Below are 18,502 nucleotides of genomic sequence, written 5' to 3'. Positions count from 1 at the left end.
CCTCAGCAGCCGTGGAAACCTTCCTTCTGTGAAAAGCTGAGAGACACAAGGAACTCTAGCTCTCACAAGATGATTAATATAATTTTGTATTTAAATAATAAACCAAGAGAGATTGAATGTAAAATAGGTAACTAGTAGTGTGGTTAGAGTATGATTTCTGCATTTATTATGAGGGAGCAGCATTCAGAAACCATCACAAGGGTCATGGCCCCATTTTGAAAGTTAATTCTGAAAACTGCTGTTCTTAAAGGACAAATTGAGCTGATGATCCTTTCCTTGTAATATCAGTGATTCGCTGGAAGGACTAAGAACAGCATTTGGTTTTCCATGTGTCCAATTTCCAAGTTACTGAGAATTATCACCCTGCATTTACTTCCTGTCCTAACTCTAGAGATGGGGTCACACGTGAGATGTCCTTCCTACACGATAGAAAACACCAGTTGTGTCTCTGGTACCACTACATTGTACCTGCTGGGAAAGTGACTTTTCCAGTGCCCAATGCAGTAACACGTTTAACCACTACATATATCTTCCAATCCATCAAGTGCAAACTTCAGTACCAACTTAATTTAGAATTTAGAATAACCACTTCCACGAGCTCCAGCCCTCAGTGTATTCCCCAAGCAGCCATCAGCACTTACAGGCTGCCTGTGCTGCTTCACAGCATTCCCATCCAGAGCACCTCTGCTTCGGGAGATGCACTCTGGGGACTGTTAAGGCCCTGATGCTTCTAATAGCTCTAGTAAAAAGCAGAAATAAGTATAAAGAAGAGAGAGAGAGAGGCATGCGGGTGCATTGAGCATTCAGGCAGGTACTCAGCTGCCTATGTGGAAATAGTGTGGAGAGGGAAGCTCAGCTCCTTGTCACAGAATATCTGCTGCCCAGCAAATGGCACAAAAGCAGGCACTCACCTTCCTCTGTCACACAGTAATGTGTCAGGATGCTGGTGGGCAATGCAAGAGAAGGGGATGTAGGGGTGCCCAGTGCTGGACTGACACCTCTTTCAGCAGCACGGGGTCTGCAGTCCCCAGCACAAGCAGTGCCCTTTACTGTGCAATTCTTCATTCTGTGGAAACAGGAAAAATGGGGAAACTTTGCTTTTGGGTGGCCTCTGGAGATAATTTATCTTTGCTCACAACGTCAGTAGATCGGCTTTACGGGACATGTGTTTTTTAACTGGCACCCCAGAGAGGAGACCATCAGGCAGGACTGATAACATGCCATTTGGGGAAGCTTGTTTAGCATTTACGAGGGCGAGGACTCTATATTCGTGCCTAGATATCACCCCTTTCCATTATCCCCTCACAGCAGCACAACAGGGAGAATAGCACAAAAGCAGTGAAATGAACAACATTATCAAAATATTATGATTCACCACACTAGTGAATTGAATCCCAGTTTGGGCTAAGTTTCACAATTTTTTCTATTTTTCATGTAGACTTTTAGTTGATTTATTTCAACAACAGTCTCAGGTGGGTTTTACTGAGGTTCATTCATCAGCAGACGTGGGATTGCTGTTCTCACACCTTGGCCACTTGCGCTCCTCCTGGCCATCAGCCCGGCATAAGTACTGCAGGGGGAATTCCTACACAGACTCACATTCCGGTCCTGTTTTGTCTATTTCCCAAACATATTCTTGAAAATATGCTTACCAGAGGGAGTATTTATAGAGGAGCTAATAAAAATACTTGAAATATGAAAGATCAACATTGCTGGTAACTTTGTGGGCTTTCAAACATGCCCCAAGCCAGCAAAATATAAGCGTGTGTTTAGAGAGCATTCAGTAAAAAGATGATTGCAAACTTACGGCAGAAGCTGGGATTAAAATCCTCCTTTGTATCTCTGAAAGGCCTGCAAAATGGCTGCACTGGGGACGGAGGTGCTATTATCATGCTTTTAAGCTCCTCAGATGCTTAAACGATATGAATTAGAAGCGTGCTTTATTTCCTGGAATATCTTGAAGGTTAGCCAGCTTCGTAGTTCTCCTTTCTAGTAACTCCAGTGAAAGCAAAGCAAATTAACGCTTCTGAAAAGCTCTGCCTTTCCGGAAACTGAAGGGCTTTCCAGCCAATGTGGCAGAGGCTGGGGCTGCTGACCATGTAGCCATGCCTCAGGCTGTGGGGATACCCTGTGGCTCTAGGGGCTCTCCTCACCTCACGGGCAGAACTTGCCTTCCTCCAGTCCAACCTGAGACTTGCCTCTGGTGACCCAGTCACCACAGGAGAGCAATGCTGGCCCTGAGCACAAGAGTAGGTGCTACAGCTGCTGCCTTGATGGGGTCTGGTTGCTCAAGGCTAGCTCTGATCTGGACTCCCACTGCTGGGGATAGATATGAGAAGCCTGGGGTCTGTCCCTGTCCTTGCCCCTAGTTTCAAGAGGAGTTTCTAATCTTAAACCCTCACATGAGCCCCAACAGGTGCCTTGCTAGTCCTGACCCTGCCTTGCAAAGTCTTGGCTCCACCTGGGACCTCTATGATGCACTACTTGAGGCCGCCATTGCCACAGCCACAGAGCAAGAAGGGAGAGGGACAGGAAGGTTTCAGACACTGAAAAGCCCCACAGCCTGCAGAGAAGTGCCCAGGATTCCTGCAAGCACCTGCTCCAAAAGTCAAAATGTTATTTGGAAAGATGGAGATGCTGAATTATCTCAGGGAAGGGATTAGATTCACACCGTGGCACAGACAGCAGAGCTGCAGGGCGCTGTGAGGAGAGGCCGGGGCAGCCCCAGGCCAGTCACAGCCAGTGCCAGCCGGCTCCAACAGCCCCACCATAGGGCCCAGAAGCAGTGCTGGGAGCACATCAGGGAAAAAGGATTTCAAAGGGGGCAAAATGGTGCCTGCAGTGAGGGGGGAATCGTGAGAAACAGCCCTGAGGTCAGGGCAGAAGGGGCTCCAAGCCTGGGGCTCCTGTGGCCTGAGGTGAGCCCATGCTGGAGCAGGGGAAGGAGGGCAGAAAGGAGCTGTCCCAGGCTTACCACAGCCCTGATCCTCATCCTCCTGCTCTGCTTGGGGTACAGGGGAGGGAAAGGAGCTGGCAATGAAGTTGAGCCTGGGAAGAAATGGTCACCCCCTTTCTTTTAAGGGTGCTTAAGATTTTGTTTGTGTTTCTTACCATCCAACTATTACTTTAATGGCAATAAAGTATTTTAATTTTCCCCTTGTCAAGTCTGTTCTGCTCACAACAGTAACCAACCTCCCTGTCTTTATCTCAACCCCTGAACCGTTTCCCCCTGATTTCTCTTGCCATCTTGTTGAGGAGCAGGAACATGAAGTGTCTGGTACTACAACAGGGAAACACCTACTGTGATGTTCCCCAAAATAGCAGGGAACATTGCTGTGGAGAGCAAGGTGACTTCTGATTAGTTGGAGGAGCTCTGTTAGCTGCAGAGCAGCTCCCAGACAGCATAGTAATACTTTCACATAGGAAATAGCAGTGGCCCAGCCACATACAAGCTGCAGGGAATTCCCTATGAGCAGGAGCCTGAACTGGGGTACAGCAGCATCTCCAAACCTCATCAGAGTCCTTCTCCCCTCCAGAGTGCAGACAGCAGTGTTCAGCCCTGTATTTGTTTATGCTGGTGGTTAAACACTATCCGCAGATCCGAAGGAGGTGATTTCAGTCAGCAGACCATGATAAATCATGTGGTTTCACTGACAATTTAAAGCACTTACACTCTTCACTTCTTATCCAAATAGAAATGACATTTAGTCCCAATAGGAGTAACGCGCATTTACGTCTCTAGACTACGTCCTTATACGTTTTTAATATCAAAAAGGCCCATATTTTTCTGATAACCATATTGTATCTTTGAGGTATTTTTCTTGTCATGCCATATTGTGATGAATCACACAGTGCCATGTCCATTACCTTAGGGAAGCAGACATAAAACAAATGTTGCTCAAAAAAAAGTAGAAATCAAACATTTATAAAACTACATATTAGATATACTCTGTTCCAGCATTGCTAATATGAAGGTGCTGTTTTCCATTGGATACAGACTGTGCAGTCTGCAGGCATCTGTCTCAGCACCTTACAAACATGACTTCCTTATAGACTAACTCTCAAGTTCCAGATGAATTTCTTTTAAGCTCAGATTTTGAGAACCTGGGCTTTAAAACCATAAGGGAAAATATATTATCTTACAATATCAATAGGCGAATCAGGCTGGAAAAACTTCTCCTTAGGGATCTGAAAGCCATTATACTAAGTTTGTGCTCCATTAAAAAAAAATACATATTTTTAGAATACATCAAAATCATAAGCACTTTTCAGTTCTGTTAAGGTGAGTGAGGGTTTCAGGTGGCTGAATCCAATGGTTTGAGAGTTCAACAATAAATCATAGAGATAAGACAAAAAGCACCCTCCTATCCTTGCATTCCTAATACGTAATCAGCTGCTTGGGAAAGTTAAATGGCACTTTAAAAGACAAAAAATAACACACCACTTATCTTCTTACTCTTAAAGGTAATACAAAAAGGCAGATACACAATCTCTCTGTTGCTTTCAAAGGAATATTTATCTTTTTCTTGGGCAAATGTGAGCAGGCAGGAATTGACTGCAGGTTGTGTGTGACACAGCTTATACATCTGGTTACACATTATTTCTGCAAGGCAGAGTAGCTTCAGGATGTAAGTATAGACCTCACAAAGGAAAGTATAGTCTTTTGTCCCCAAAGGAGACAAGACATCTACCATTGCATAGGGGAAAGTCTCACTGTCAGTCTTGGCACTTCGTATTAAAATAATAGCCAAGATTGTTAGATTGTTGCTTTCCCACTATGTAGATCTGAAAACTAAGTTTGGGCATACTGTTGCACCACAGAGCTAAAGAAAAGTCAATTTTGAACATACCAACATTGTGTGTTTTTTTGTGGACCTTTTTATTTATTTATTTATTCTCTAAGCTTTTTGTTGCTGCTGCAGTGCTTTCCTTGTTCTCTCCCCTACAGTTCTGCTCTTGCTTTTCATCTCCCCTCCCTTTTGATCCTCTCTCTTCTTCTGCCTTTATATGTTCTCTTCACACTCCTCCTCCTCTTTCCACCACTATCTCAATTTATTTCTCCTGCTAGATCTTCTTTTTATTGTCAGGGTTTTTCTTACTTTCTCCAGAAATGCTTGATTCCTCTAGTGCTGACAGGGCTCCCCGTTGTCTCAGGGCAAGAGGAGCTCAAAGACGGTGTTTTAGATTGCAGAGGAAGGCTACCAGGAGTGAAACTCTCCTCCAGAAGAAGCAGAACGAGCAACAGAAAGTCTGAGGAGGGGATAACATATACACATGCCATGCGTGGCACTTGTCTACTCCTGAAGCAGCCTTAAAAGCATTCTTGCTGTTAGCAATGCTTAGCCTGGGGCTTTCTGCTATCACAGCTGCAGTAACCAGAAAGAACAAAAAAAAAAAAAAAGGAGGCAAGTTAGTGATGCTCAGACACTAAGCAATACAGAATACACGAGGAAATATGATAGGGTGATAATGTTGCCAAGTTTTTCAAGCAATTCTATTCTGCAAACAAATGGCATCATCTGTAAAGTGAATGGGAGGCACTAGCTACAAGTAATGAGCCCTCTTGCAAGGGGATTACAACGTGACTGCTACTCCTCTCCTTATAAACTATGCAAAATCCCAACTTCAGTTCTACAAGAACGTCAATAATTTGGCATTTGTTTTCTTAAATTAATAATAAAAATTGAAGCAATCAGCATAATCTAGAGGCTTTCTGAACAACTTTAAGCTTGATAATGTGGAAATTACACATTTCCTTCCAAGGCCCCATTCAGCCATTGATACTCTTCCCAGCCAGAGGACAGTCAGTGATTTTGCAGGACCTCTTGCCACCTCTCTGTGGCTGCCCCAATGCACTCCGTGCAGTTCAGAAAGAGTTTGTCCTGCTGAAAGCTAATGAGTATAGTTTTAAAAGTTTATGTTAATATTTTAGCCTGCTGGAGAATAAAAAGAATGAAGTGTTCCTTTCAATCTCCATTCCCATTTATATCCCTCCAGGTTAGGTGGATGAAAATACATATATAAGCAACAACAACAAAAGTTCTTTAGCTCTATGAAGCAGATGAAATATTTCTATTCAAGACAAATTTTCTGTATGGAAAAAAAATCTGGAAATTTCTGGGAAAATTTGGGACACTACTAGGGCCAGAGTCCAAAAGTCTAAAATAAACCTTTACAGTTGGAAAGGCAAATCCAAACATGTCCTTTCTGTTCTGGATAAGATATACACTCCTTTAAGCCTATTTTTTCCAGGAGCTGTGAAAATGTAGTATCTAAAAAGCAAGAAAAACATTTCACCAACCAACTCTGATAACAAGAAAATGAAAGAAGAAAAAAAAATACAATCTTGATGCTAACATTGCTCAATGAACTAACTAATGTAGGATATTCGACTACAACCAAAACAAACGTGGTATAAAAGTCATATGTATGATGTAAAAGACAAAAGCATTACTCTCTCCCCTGGGGATAACGAACCCAAAGTAACTTTTCCTCCTGTTATTCTTACCATTACTTCCAGAAAGCTCAGATCCAGTGCCCACAGAATTAAAAACATTCAAAACGTCAGGGAATTGTCATGATACACTGGGGCTGATTTACATGTAGACAAAAATCCCTTTATAGCGACTTTAAAGATACGTTTTTTTGCACTGCAAAAACACTTTAAAGTAGCCTTTGCATGAATTGGTTTCAGCACTGTGGTCTTTAATTGATTAAGATGCTAGAGGGTCTGAAAAAAGAATGGTTGTACTGTAAAAAGCACAGCTCCTTCAAGGTGTTAAAACATAATGAGTTTTTTTTCCACTTGTTCATTCAGGGCATCTTTTGTAAAGCCCTCCTCAGCTCCACTACAGAGATAAATGGAGCTGGAAGAGAAAAACACTTTAAGCTACTTAATTATTGTTTCTTCCTTTGAACATCAAGACCAATTATTAGATATTTTTTCCCAAAACTATGTGGCCAACTCTTTTTTCATGGTTCTGAACCAGAGGATAGGATTCCTGACTGAATTTATTGTAAACTAGTACATATTTGGTGGTGATTCCATACTCACCACGTGAGTACGTTGTCACTAGCAGTCACACCAGGTTCCCCATTCCTCCAAATTTATGGAAGTTCAAGTTAATCTTTTTGAATGTGAAAGTCCCTCAATAAATCCTTTCACTCGTCCCATCTCAAGCAAGACCTTGTAATACAGTAGCCTCAGTCTCGGTTTTTCATGCCCCTGGTAAGAGGCAAAAAACAAACAAATGAGAAAGGAAACATGCACTTAAGGGGGAGATAAAATAAGAAGGGGAAAAAGTGAACTGACAGACTGCAGAAGAATAAGTTGTGGCAGTAATGACCAGAAGGTAAAAATCCATTCCCTCCAGTGTTTTTCATTTAAAATTTCACTCTCCTGATCAAAACTTTGTAAATAGTAATTATTATTACAACAATATTCATAAACAGATGTTTTTAAAAATGCAAGTGACTTCACAATTTAGAAAATACATTTACATGCCACAGGGAATTTAATCTTGGAAAACAGAAATACGCCAGACCCCATTTCCAACATAATATAGTAAATCAGTACTGGAAGCAGTGCTTTTTTCTCCTCTCTCTCTACTTATTAAATATGCTAATGGAGATCAAAACCTATTATTTACTGAAGACTATTTCTTTTGTATTGCATTTGTATTCATAAGAACCTATAGAGTATATTTAATTTGAAGTTATTTTATTAACGTAATATAAAACTGATGCAGAATTATATGAACAAAAATTAAAATAGTTTCTATTAATATCTATATGCAAGTACTACAAATAATTCAAAAGGTACATTTTGCATTTTTTTTTTTGTTTGTTTGTTTGTTTCCTCCCACCCCCTGGAAAGGAAACATTTGTTTAAATCAGATGCACTTCTGGTAAAAAGAGTTTTCATAATTGTCATTTGTTCATGAAATACAACATGAACTATTGATTCTGTGAGGGTTACTGGGTGTGGATTCTCTTCTATTTCATATCATGAGATACTACTAGAAATGATGAAATACTATAGATTCTAAAATGAGTATGGTCACTTAATTTTAAAGCAAAGCAATTACTGTTCTATTACCAGGTATTCTGAATCAATATCTTGTCTTGCAACTGGCACTCACATCCAGAATAAATCTATAATATTACAAGTAATCAGAAGTAAATAGCAACAGAGCAGAAAAGATATTCAACAGGAGTCCTTGGGTATAGTTTTTGTAGGTTATAGACTCAGCTAGGCCAGCAGTGAAAATACAGGTTGCTTATTGGTCTTCCGAGCATCTCAAAATATCAGACTTGCCCAAGGATATACAGAATTGATGGAGCTTCTGGAAATAATAAATTATATTTCATTACACAAAGAGGTAATTCATACTTTATTTTCAACAGCTCGAGTTAGTCCCTTTGACATCAAAGAAACTAATAAAGCACAAAAAAAGTGTGTTGGATTTGACCTGAAAGACTCACACATGCTTTTATATACAAGGTAAAATTTTATTGGTAATGGTAAGCCTCATAGCTGAGTTTTTGACTGCTTATTTTGTTCTTGATTTTTCTTCCTGCCTCTACATGTTGAATAAACACCATATTGCTCTCATTGCTTGCAGGTTAGAAAAAAAAATCTCTCCCTCTCACAAGGAAAAATAACAGAATCCCAGTGTTTTCTTTTAGTAAAAACTAAGATAATTAAGATATATAATTAACAATTAGAAAAGAGATCACTGCTACAAATAATAATAAAAAAAAATTTAGATTAGAAGACTGCTACCTTTTCCCCAGCTGAAGAATTTTTTAATGCTATACTTTTTGTTTGGTTGTTTTTTTTAATTGGTGCTTTATACATTAGCACTTATAAAGTTCAAACATCTGTTTGTTTTTTTTTTTAAATACTTCAAAATAATACAGGGCTACACATCTCAAAACCCTGCATCATAACCTCTATTAAATTAAACCTGCTCAGGCCCTCTGAACCCTTGCAGCAGGCAAATGCCATCTCCCCCACAGGAGCTGAAGCATGGCTACCAGATGTAAGGATGCTTCGCTCCACTCCCATGGCAGGAGGGCACATCAAGTGGTGCCATGCTGCATTAATCACTAGGCAATGCGGTCACATAACACCCAAGGAAACAGGCTTCTTTATTGGAATTTGGAATTGGAGGGAGCAACATTACAGCCTGGGTTTATCGGGGAAAGCCTGTGCTGTGTGCATTCAGAGCAACGCCTACCAAGGAAGCGTGTCCAGTTCCTGCTCATTCTCCTGCATGACACAGCCAAGATTACAGAAACAGAGCACTGTGAATTTTATTTATTCCTCCACAACAACTTTTCCTACTCTAGTCATGTAAGCACACAGAAAACAAGAAGAAAGGCGTATGTATCACCGAGGATCTAACCAGGAGCCGACCCACATTTACAAGGTGTGTGCTGCTATTTCCACATCTCTACATAGGCCATCTCCCTGTTAATTCAAATAAAAGAGAGGTCATGGCTAGACAGTCTGTGTTATTGCACTCAAAATAGGTGGACAGTAGGCAGAAGGGGAAGGACTTTGCTCAGACAGTGTAAGAGTTGCTCATAGGTATGTTCCCACCAAGTAAATATGCATATAGGGGGGTTCAGTTTGCAACTGGACAATTTGAACGTACTTTAAGATTCTGATCAGTCTGGCTTGGTTCAGGTGTTTGCTCCTTTTCTCTGTCTCTAATTTAGCAGATGGCCAAAATGCAGGAAGTTCTGCAGGGTATGAAGAGTGATGGTAGGGAAATTGGCATTATACTATGCTGCAACTTAAATCTACGATTAAGGTTATGTAAATAGTGCTCAAATGCTGAAAGATATGGCTTAAAAAAGCAAACTGAACTGATCTTTCATACTTGAGATACAAGGTGATTCTGAATATTTGCAATTTAATCAGTGAAACAGTAAAGAAAAAAAGATGAGGCCAGACTTTCTAATGTTCATCCAAGAGAGGAACCATCTCATCAGGTACCTGTAATAGCATACATATAGAGGATATAAACAGAAATTAAAGGGGTTTGTTTCAGATAAATGCTCTTTCTTCCTTCCATCCCTACTGAAATCCATTCTGTGACTCTTGTCCTGAGGCCACAATTTCCCTCCAGCTGGAGAAAGATACCTTCTTACTTGGAGGAACTAATTCATCCAGAAAGTAAGGCACAATCTCTATTTATTAATAATCACCTTAGCCACAGTCACACAGTCCAAATGCTCCTTTAGCATCTCCCTCCCTCCCTGACCACAATTCAGCCTCCTAGGCTGATTTCCTCTGTCCCCATACAACCTGCTTCTGCATGTCTGCAGCATGTGCAGGGCATTTGTCTCCAACAGGAAGAAAGCTGGCTTTCCTCTTTTAAATCCAGCCCCTGGGGACAGGCAGCAGACTTTTTTTTTTTTTAGTAAATAACAAAACAACAACAAAACCCACAAGCATATGCTTGGGGATGACTCTAGTTTACATTCAACACTTAGTATTGCATGTTATTTACTGATGCTATGTAACGCCACATACCCATTACCTCCAAAACGGAAAAAAAAAAAAATGGCACGGTCACAGCTCATGGTGATACCTCCCGCGTTCAGCTCTTTAAAAAGAAACTTATCACACCATATGGGATTTTAATTCCGAAGTTTGTCACTGAGGCTGCCCGAAGAGTGACTTTCCAAACAGTATTTTGACAGCACTGTTCTAGACAATGTCTGAAGCAAGATTATAGTGTGTACCCAAGTTGTCAGCAAGTACTAAATCAGTCTTCCAGCATTTTTAAATGTATGACATTGTGCTCAGGTCCATCTATCTTTCTGGAATTCCTAGTCAGAGGGAACAAAGCCATTTCCTCCTATCTGAATTCTAGGAGGACATCAGAGAACTGTGGGCCACCAAGAGAAAACAACATCTTCCTGATGGTAGCCTCTTTCTGATGCAGTCACAGGTTAACTCACCTCTTGAATATTGTAGGAAGTAAAAAAAATGGAGCTGAAAACTGCATTTCTAGGAAGATTCAAATGCTAGCACATGAATATTAGCAGTGCTGGTGTCCACAGGGATTTTAAAGAGTGGTTTTGAAACAATCTGTGCATCCATAAATACCACATTTTTCAACAAGCACAGGAAGTCTGCAAAGCTTTTTGTGCAAAAAGCAAGGTTAAAACTCATTAGAGCTCACATCAGGCATTTGATAGGCTTTACAAGCTGCCTTACTGTCTTAAAGTGAAAAATAACCGGTAGAAATTGGTTTATATTTTTAAGTGTCCTGGATTTTCCTTCTAGCCAGAAAGTTAAATTGCCCCACACCAGACCTATATTCCCCCGGTAATTCTCCTCCCATTGTTTTAAAAGTATGAGTTTTGACAAGGGTCATAAAGATTGCCATTAAACTCTGCCCTTGAGGGCTGCAGCGGAGTGCTGGGGAGAAGGTAAAAATAGCGAGCCATACTTGCCTCCATGTTAGAGGGCAGAAGGAATTATGATGATTTCCATCTTGAGATCAGGTTTCACACTGGGATCACTTAAACATGCTTTGTAACTAGTCCTGATCACTGGGACCTCATCTCCCAAGGGCTCCTCTGGACAGTATTTGCCTGGGATGGAGGAGGCAGGGAATTTTCACCACTGTAATCCTCCCTGCTAAGGAGAGCCAGACTTGTGGATGTTTAAGGGATATGCATCCTCCCAAAGTTTTCTAAGGGACAGGCTGTTAGGGAGGGCAAATTTATTTCTAACAAGTTAAACTGTTGGTGGATAGGTGCTGATCTAGGGAGGTTTAATGTTTCTTAAATAAACCAGGAAAAGAAATGACTGCATAGTAAATAGTAAGTAAGCCTCAAGATGCAGCGTATGAATAATGAATACCTAGTGCAAAAATTCTTATTATTAGCAAAAAATACTAAAAAAAAAATCAAGTGCATTGTATTTTTAAGGTCTTAGATTATTGTTTCGTATTAAGTGGAATTTACCACTTGGTTGTGAACTGCACTGCAGAGAAGAGGTGGTGCAGAGTGCAGCTGAAAGCTCCTAGCGCCCGGAGCGTTTGGGAGATCAAAGGAGCTGACTGAGGACATTTTGTACTTCTGCAGTTTAGGCACCTCAAAATAAAAGCACGGTGGAGGAAATTCTGCTTTTTGCAGGTATATCAGTCTGACAGGCATCCAGAATAAGGCAGAGTAACTGGGAGTGTAAGGGAAGAAGATGCAACCAAGAAGAAGAGGAGCACAGACGGGGTTCTGGTGCTTACTATTTTAAAATCTGACTCAACGCTCTCATGATCTCTTTGGCAAGGAGAGCTTAATGCACTGAGGCTCCAGGCAAAGTTACAACTGAAAATTTAAAGTAAATAGGATACAAACCAAACTCAACAGCGTTCCTGCTATGATGAAAAAAATAGAAGGAATACAAACATGCCTGTGTATAAAGTATGCTATCTCTATAAACATGTGGAGAAAGACCCCAAAGACCAAGCCATGCAATAGACGTTTTGCTACAGCAAAATCCTAAAGCGGGAAGCATTGGGAAGGGCTCTAGTTAATTTTATTCTGGAATTCAAGGAACTAATCTATATGATGAATTGTATAACACCACAGGGTCTCATTACCACAGGATAACCCTATCCCCTATTGCTTATTATTGAATAAATAAGGGACGTCAATCAATCCTCTTTTTATTTATGTAATTAATGCAAAACTCACAGGATTAGCACCACATTTTGGTAGATTTTATTACCTTTGGGAAGGATAAAAGTAACAACCCCTGTGAACTGTCAGTGATTATTGCAGTTTTTGGAGAAAACTAAGACTCACAGAACCTTTTTGGCATTACAACCCACTGATTGTTTAACACACCAGGTAAAAGGAGCAAAACTGAGCACAGCAAAACAGGATTCATAAACTAGATGGCCCTAAACAGAGCCCTCCTCCACAGGAACTGCAGAGCTCTTAAGCAGCACAAACCTGGCTGAACGGGAACATTGGGAAGGGCTGGAGGAACTGTTGGATTTTGAGATGCCCAGAATCCCAACAGGCATGCAGAGGTAGGAAGCAGTCCCAATACTCCTACAGACATATTAGCAGGAGAAAAAAAGTACAATTTCCTCGTTCTTATACTGCCTCAACTCTTCTAACCTGACTGAAGAGAAGACCTCAACACCTGCCTTCTCCTCTCTCCTTCCAATCTCTTATTGCACAGCTCTTCCCATTATAGCAAAGTCATAGGTTGGCTCCCACCTAAAGAAATAATTTGCAAAGGAGGAAAAATTGTGAGATTAAAGCCTGTGAACTAAAATTCCCAGTGTATGCAGACCCAGATTAAATTTTCTGTTTTAATTTTAAGAGCTGTCAACAAAACTACAAAAGAAAAATAATGTATACAGAATGAAGAGAAGAAAACAATAAAAACATTATTGGTAAAGCAAAGCCAAAACATTAATAAAACATTTACAGCTCCTCTGTAACTTTTTAGTTCTTTTATCTGGTTTGGCACATGAAAAAAATCCTTGAATTTTAATTTGGAAACTGACTAATTTTTCCTTATTCAGTAGTGTCAGTACACAAACCTGTTTGTACAGTTTACATTGTACTTTGTAAAACTTTAAATTTGTTTCAAGGGAACTGTGGATGTGATCTAAATTAAGCAAGAGAATTATGTTAAATATTTAGAAAACATGTATTGACATTTTCATATTTTACTGTACCGCCCCATTAAAATTTATGGTAAGAAATATTCTGTTATGCTTCTGAGACACTAAGCACTAAATAATCCCATGGGGAGAGGAGAGGAGGGAATTTAAGTACTTCCTTGTAGCTGGGCTGTCTCCAGAGTTTTCAAGTAAACAATACTACAATCCCATTTTCATTCAAAACAGTTAACACTGATTAGATGCAATGCAAATCATTTTGTCTAAAAAACAGCCATCTACCCAGACTTCATGAGTCCACAAATGCAAAGAATTCAACATAGATACAGCAGCAACTGCTGTTCTGTCTATATGTTCCATCTCTTTTCTTCTACACTCGGGTAGAAATTAAGAGCTGTACAATTTTGATTCATCCTATACGTGCTCAGACGTTGCTTCACCTGAAGCACGTGGGTACGAGGAGGAAAAAAAAAAAAATCAGGATAGCTGAGAAGTGATGGAGGGGCAGGTCCAAGAAAGGGGAAGCTCAGTACTATTTCATGGAAGTAGTAGTAAAGAAAGAGAAAACGTCCAAAGTTACTTATGGCAGAGAAGTGAGCTCTTATTTACCCAGGTAACTATTGCATTAACCTCGATTACCATCACCGATCAGATGAAGACAAAGTCACTTCTGGCCTCTTCAGATTAACTGTGGAAGCACAGCAGATACTTGTCTTAAGTTTTCTGATTTATTTTAGACACAGAATCTTTCAAATATCTAATATAAAGTAACCCAAAGCCAGAGCAATCACTACCAGTGGAAGTCTACCATCAAAAGCAGTCAGATGGTGGGGCCTTAAGGACAGCCTGAGAATTCCGAAATTATTTCTTAAAAGTTTAAGTTCATACTGTTTCCTTGACAATTTTCTGTTTGGCTAGTAATAGAACTGACTCATTTTCTTAATTACTTCTGTGACTCATTTGCCAAAAAAAAACATTGCAAGAGATGCTGCTTCAAGATGACAAGCATCTCAAGATGCCTGAAAATGTGTTTTGCAACACTGACAAGTGAGATTAAACAATAGGTTGTGTCAAACAGTACTAAACAGGTTTGGGAGGGTCACTTTTTGACTTTCAGTTTCTGACATTTTATCTCAAATTGCTCTTTTTTTTTCTTGTTTGCACTCCACTGTCACTAGAATGCTATGAAATGTGTCTTTCTTTTTGACTACAGCAATTTTATTTTATTATTTCCCATTCTGCAGCTATTTCAACCACATCGCCTGTACCATAGTTCCTATGAGCATCCAGCTAAATTCCAGGCATCACAAAATCACTTATAATTTTATATAACAGAGTCAATTCAATGACAGGGTGAGAAGGGACAATTCAGATTCACCAGCCTTTGCAGACCAGAATGTCCATTTCATATCTGTATTGGGTGAACCTTGGCTTCTAACTCACCCTCAAATCTGTCTGAATCATGCTATTTTAAATCAGTAAATAAAATATAAAAATTTCAGAGTTTAATGCACATTAACTGTCATTATCCATAAGTCACACAACAGTGTTTATGTTCCCAAATTAGCAACTGTGCAGGTCCTTCCAAAACAACAGCAATACAGATGTCACAGGGACACCTCTGTGACCCAAAAAGCAGACATCTGTGACTTCAGGCACTGCACAGTCAGAGGAGTTAACAGTTCTTTTCATAAAGGGCTTAAAATTAAAGACAAAATTCAAATATAAAGAGCACTGAATGAACAAGGGTTGCTTGGATATCTTTCTGTTAGGATATTAAGTTGCTTAAATGCACACAGAAACACACTATACCAACGAAACAGTGCTCTTACAGATACTGCCACAAAAATATTGCTCATTCACATAACCTTGATTTTTCTGGAAGCGTTAATCATTTGAAACTCAGTCACAAAAGTGCTAGAGGAATACAGAAGCGGAAATGACAGAAGGTTAGCAACTTTTTTTTTGTTTTGTTTATTTCAGCACACATGCCAAAGGTTATTTTGCTGTATTTTCTCACCTGCAATAGCAAATATCTAAAAGAACTTGAGAAAGAGAGGTCTTAGGGAAGTTGTAACTAAAATCACATGGTGAGGGGTGTAGAGAGCTTTATGGAGATGACACAGACTCCAAAGACGGATAAGGCTTAAATTTTAGGATTCCACCAAAATGGTTAAGAACTTTTTTTTATAGGCACATTGAAAAATTAATCAAGTTGTAGTCTCTGTTTCTACAGAATAAGATTAAACAACAACAGCTCTTTAGACTTTTTTTGTTGTTGTTGTTTAATACATGTGTTCTGTCTTCATGCCTGCAGCCCAGGTTTAGGAAGGCTGCAGTTCCTCTTTGAAGCTGATGTTTCCCTGAGAACAAGCTGAGCTATGCTGCCCCTGCTGGGCCCCCTAAGCCACCCTCACATGTTCATTTCACCTATCTTCAAAGCCCGTGTGAAGAGATACTAGGTGCAGGATCCAGTCCAGCTTCAGCACCCACATGAGGGTGTCAGAGCTGTTGGAAGGGAGTAACTGAGCACAAGCTGTCACAGCAAGATACCATCCAGAAATATTTTTCATTAGCAGATGAGCCTTATCCATCTCTAGAGCCTCAGTCTCATCTCCACAGAGCTCCCTACACCCCTCACAATGGGACTTTATCTTCAACTTCCCTACCTTCTCTCTTCCTCCAGCTTCTACAACAGTCTTTTTCCCCTAGAGAGTCCTTATGCAGGGCCACCTCCCTGTGCCACCTTACACAGCTATGAAACCCACTTGAGATCAAAGTCTGCTACCCAAGCCAAGAAAACACTTTTTTTTCCTCAACACAACCTAGAAAACCAAGAAATCTGATGTTTTAAATACTAGTCTCATCTTTTCTCTTAGTTATACTGATTCTATAGATAAAGCATATATATGGGCATTTATTGCACAGAGAAAGAAAACTCCAAAAAAACTGTGCTAAAGGTAACAGCTCCAGGCACGTACCATTATACACATAACACTAGAACATGCTTATGGACATATTGACATTCCCCTCACAATACAAGTCACATCAAATAAAAAAATCCCCTCATACACTCCTGTACCCCCTGCGCATCAGCCCCCTGCACAGCAGCTCCCCTTCCCAGTTCGCTCCCATACAAGTCCCACCCTACAGCATTGCATCTCAACAACCCAAATACCAAAACAGACAATAGCAGGTAGGAGGAAGAAAAAGCACTTCAAGAAACCACAAAAAAAAAAAAAAAAAAAAAAAAAAAAAAAAAAAACTTAAGACTGCACAGCCTTTAATCATCACCAAGTCCCTGTGCATACACTAGCGTGAGCAATACCCCCCTTCCCCCCAAACTGCCATGCCATTAATTCCTACTATCACACCTACCTGCCTTACCATTAAATACCACAGCACATACTGTTAGACTACATTATCTCATTAAGAAAAATGGGCTTCTCTTACATTTATGACAATTCCTGTGATAACTGAAGAGCAGCTGAGTGCTGCTGCCCGGCTGGCTGAAGCACAGCGGCTGGGTCTATTTACACTGCTAATGAGCCTGGGATCCTGCCTCAGCTTTGCCTCTGATAAAAGTTTCAAAAAACAAGTCATTCTCACAGGTTTATTCAATGCCTGCTAATTAGCTAACCCAGTGCAATTAATCTTAGAATTAGAAACCAGTTGAGTGTTCATTGCTGTTTAATCAGATTATTAATAATACAAGCAGTCTTTTAATTATTCTTCCACAGTAGTCCTCCCTTTATACAAACATGTTTTGACTTTCAAAACACACTTATTAGGACCAAGTTATTTTCCCCCAAAGTAAAGTCAAGTAACCCTGTCAATTGCCTGCTCTGGCTAGTGACATATCTCAAATCAAATCCCACTGGATGCTCCTAAAATGTTCTGTATCTCATGCAGACCCTTTCAGATTCACTGAAGTTTTTCTTTTTGAAATTTAAGTTCTGGTGTGCAATGCCATTACTTAATGGTATGAGCAAAAACACTCAGGCTTTCCATCCAGATTCAAATTGTCTTGATGCCCCAGGGGAGAAGACAACATAGCAAACGTGCATCATCTGAATGAACTGCATTGAATAAAAAAATAAAATACAATTAGGAAAAAAAAAATCACTTTCTGTGGAAATGATCCACCAAAATATACGCAGCAGTGGAAGCAGCATTTGGCCTGAATAAGGGTTTTTTCCCTGAGGATGTGACACCAGTTGGATTCAATCTCCTTCACCTTTGCTGCAGTCAGAGGGAGGACATGGGGCACGAGGCAATCCCACAGGCAGGAACCGCACCACACAGCCCGCAGGAGGTGTCCTGCGTCCCACCCCGGCTCTGCAGTGCTCCCTGAGCCTGTGTCCTGATGACTGACAAACACTCATAAAACAGCTTACATAAACCTGAATTAATTAGCTAATAAAACAAAGAGATCATTTGCACCTTGCTGCCTCTTCGACCAAATGCAGCAAGTTAAGTTATTAATGGCAATAAGCAGCAGCATTTACTGCATGCAACTTGCTTCCAGAGCTCTCATCCCAAAGAGTTTTTCCTCTGTACTGTTTAAATATAGATGAGTGGTTTTTCAAAAATGGTAGAATTATTCAGTTCTTTGTTATTGATAAAATACTCACAAAGGTCGCAGATGCAGCACTTTATAGATGATAAATACTCCCAACAGGAAAATCCACTGACAAAAAAATACCGTGACCTTTTATCCATTGCAAAATGATTTCCCAGGCAGTAACAGCCTCATTTTGCTTCCTTTTTTTCCCCCTCTCCCATGAACTTCAAGGATGTCTTTTATTAGTCATTGCAGGAAAAAAAAAAAAAAAAAC

General features: G+C 40.2%; 1 long non-coding RNA gene across 3 annotated transcripts; it reads right to left on the bottom strand.

Moving 5' to 3' along the window:
* Window positions 1-3,060: 3,060 nt before the first annotated feature.
* Window positions 3,061-18,041, bottom strand: LOC137863684 (uncharacterized). 3 transcript variants are annotated; one of them, XR_011101037.1, is made up of 3 exons: window positions 17,902-18,041; window positions 7,055-7,225; window positions 3,061-5,366 (listed from the first exon to the last, which is right to left on the bottom strand). It is a non-coding gene; the product is annotated as an uncharacterized lncRNA (long non-coding RNA). The 3 variants fall into 3 exon arrangements; XR_011101036.1 differs by lacking the exon at window positions 17,902-18,041 and adding an exon at window positions 17,043-17,161; XR_011101035.1 differs by lacking the exon at window positions 17,902-18,041 and adding an exon at window positions 17,118-17,236 and having other exon boundaries at window positions 3,062-5,366.
* Window positions 18,042-18,502: the final 461 nt, after the last annotated feature.

The sequence above is a fragment of the Anas acuta genome, chromosome 13 (assembly GCF_963932015.1).
Source record: "Anas acuta chromosome 13, bAnaAcu1.1, whole genome shotgun sequence".
Classification (NCBI taxonomy): domain Eukaryota; kingdom Metazoa; phylum Chordata; class Aves; order Anseriformes; family Anatidae; genus Anas; species Anas acuta.
Note: the sequence above shows the minus strand (reverse complement) of the source record. Positions and strands in the feature narration are given on the sequence as shown.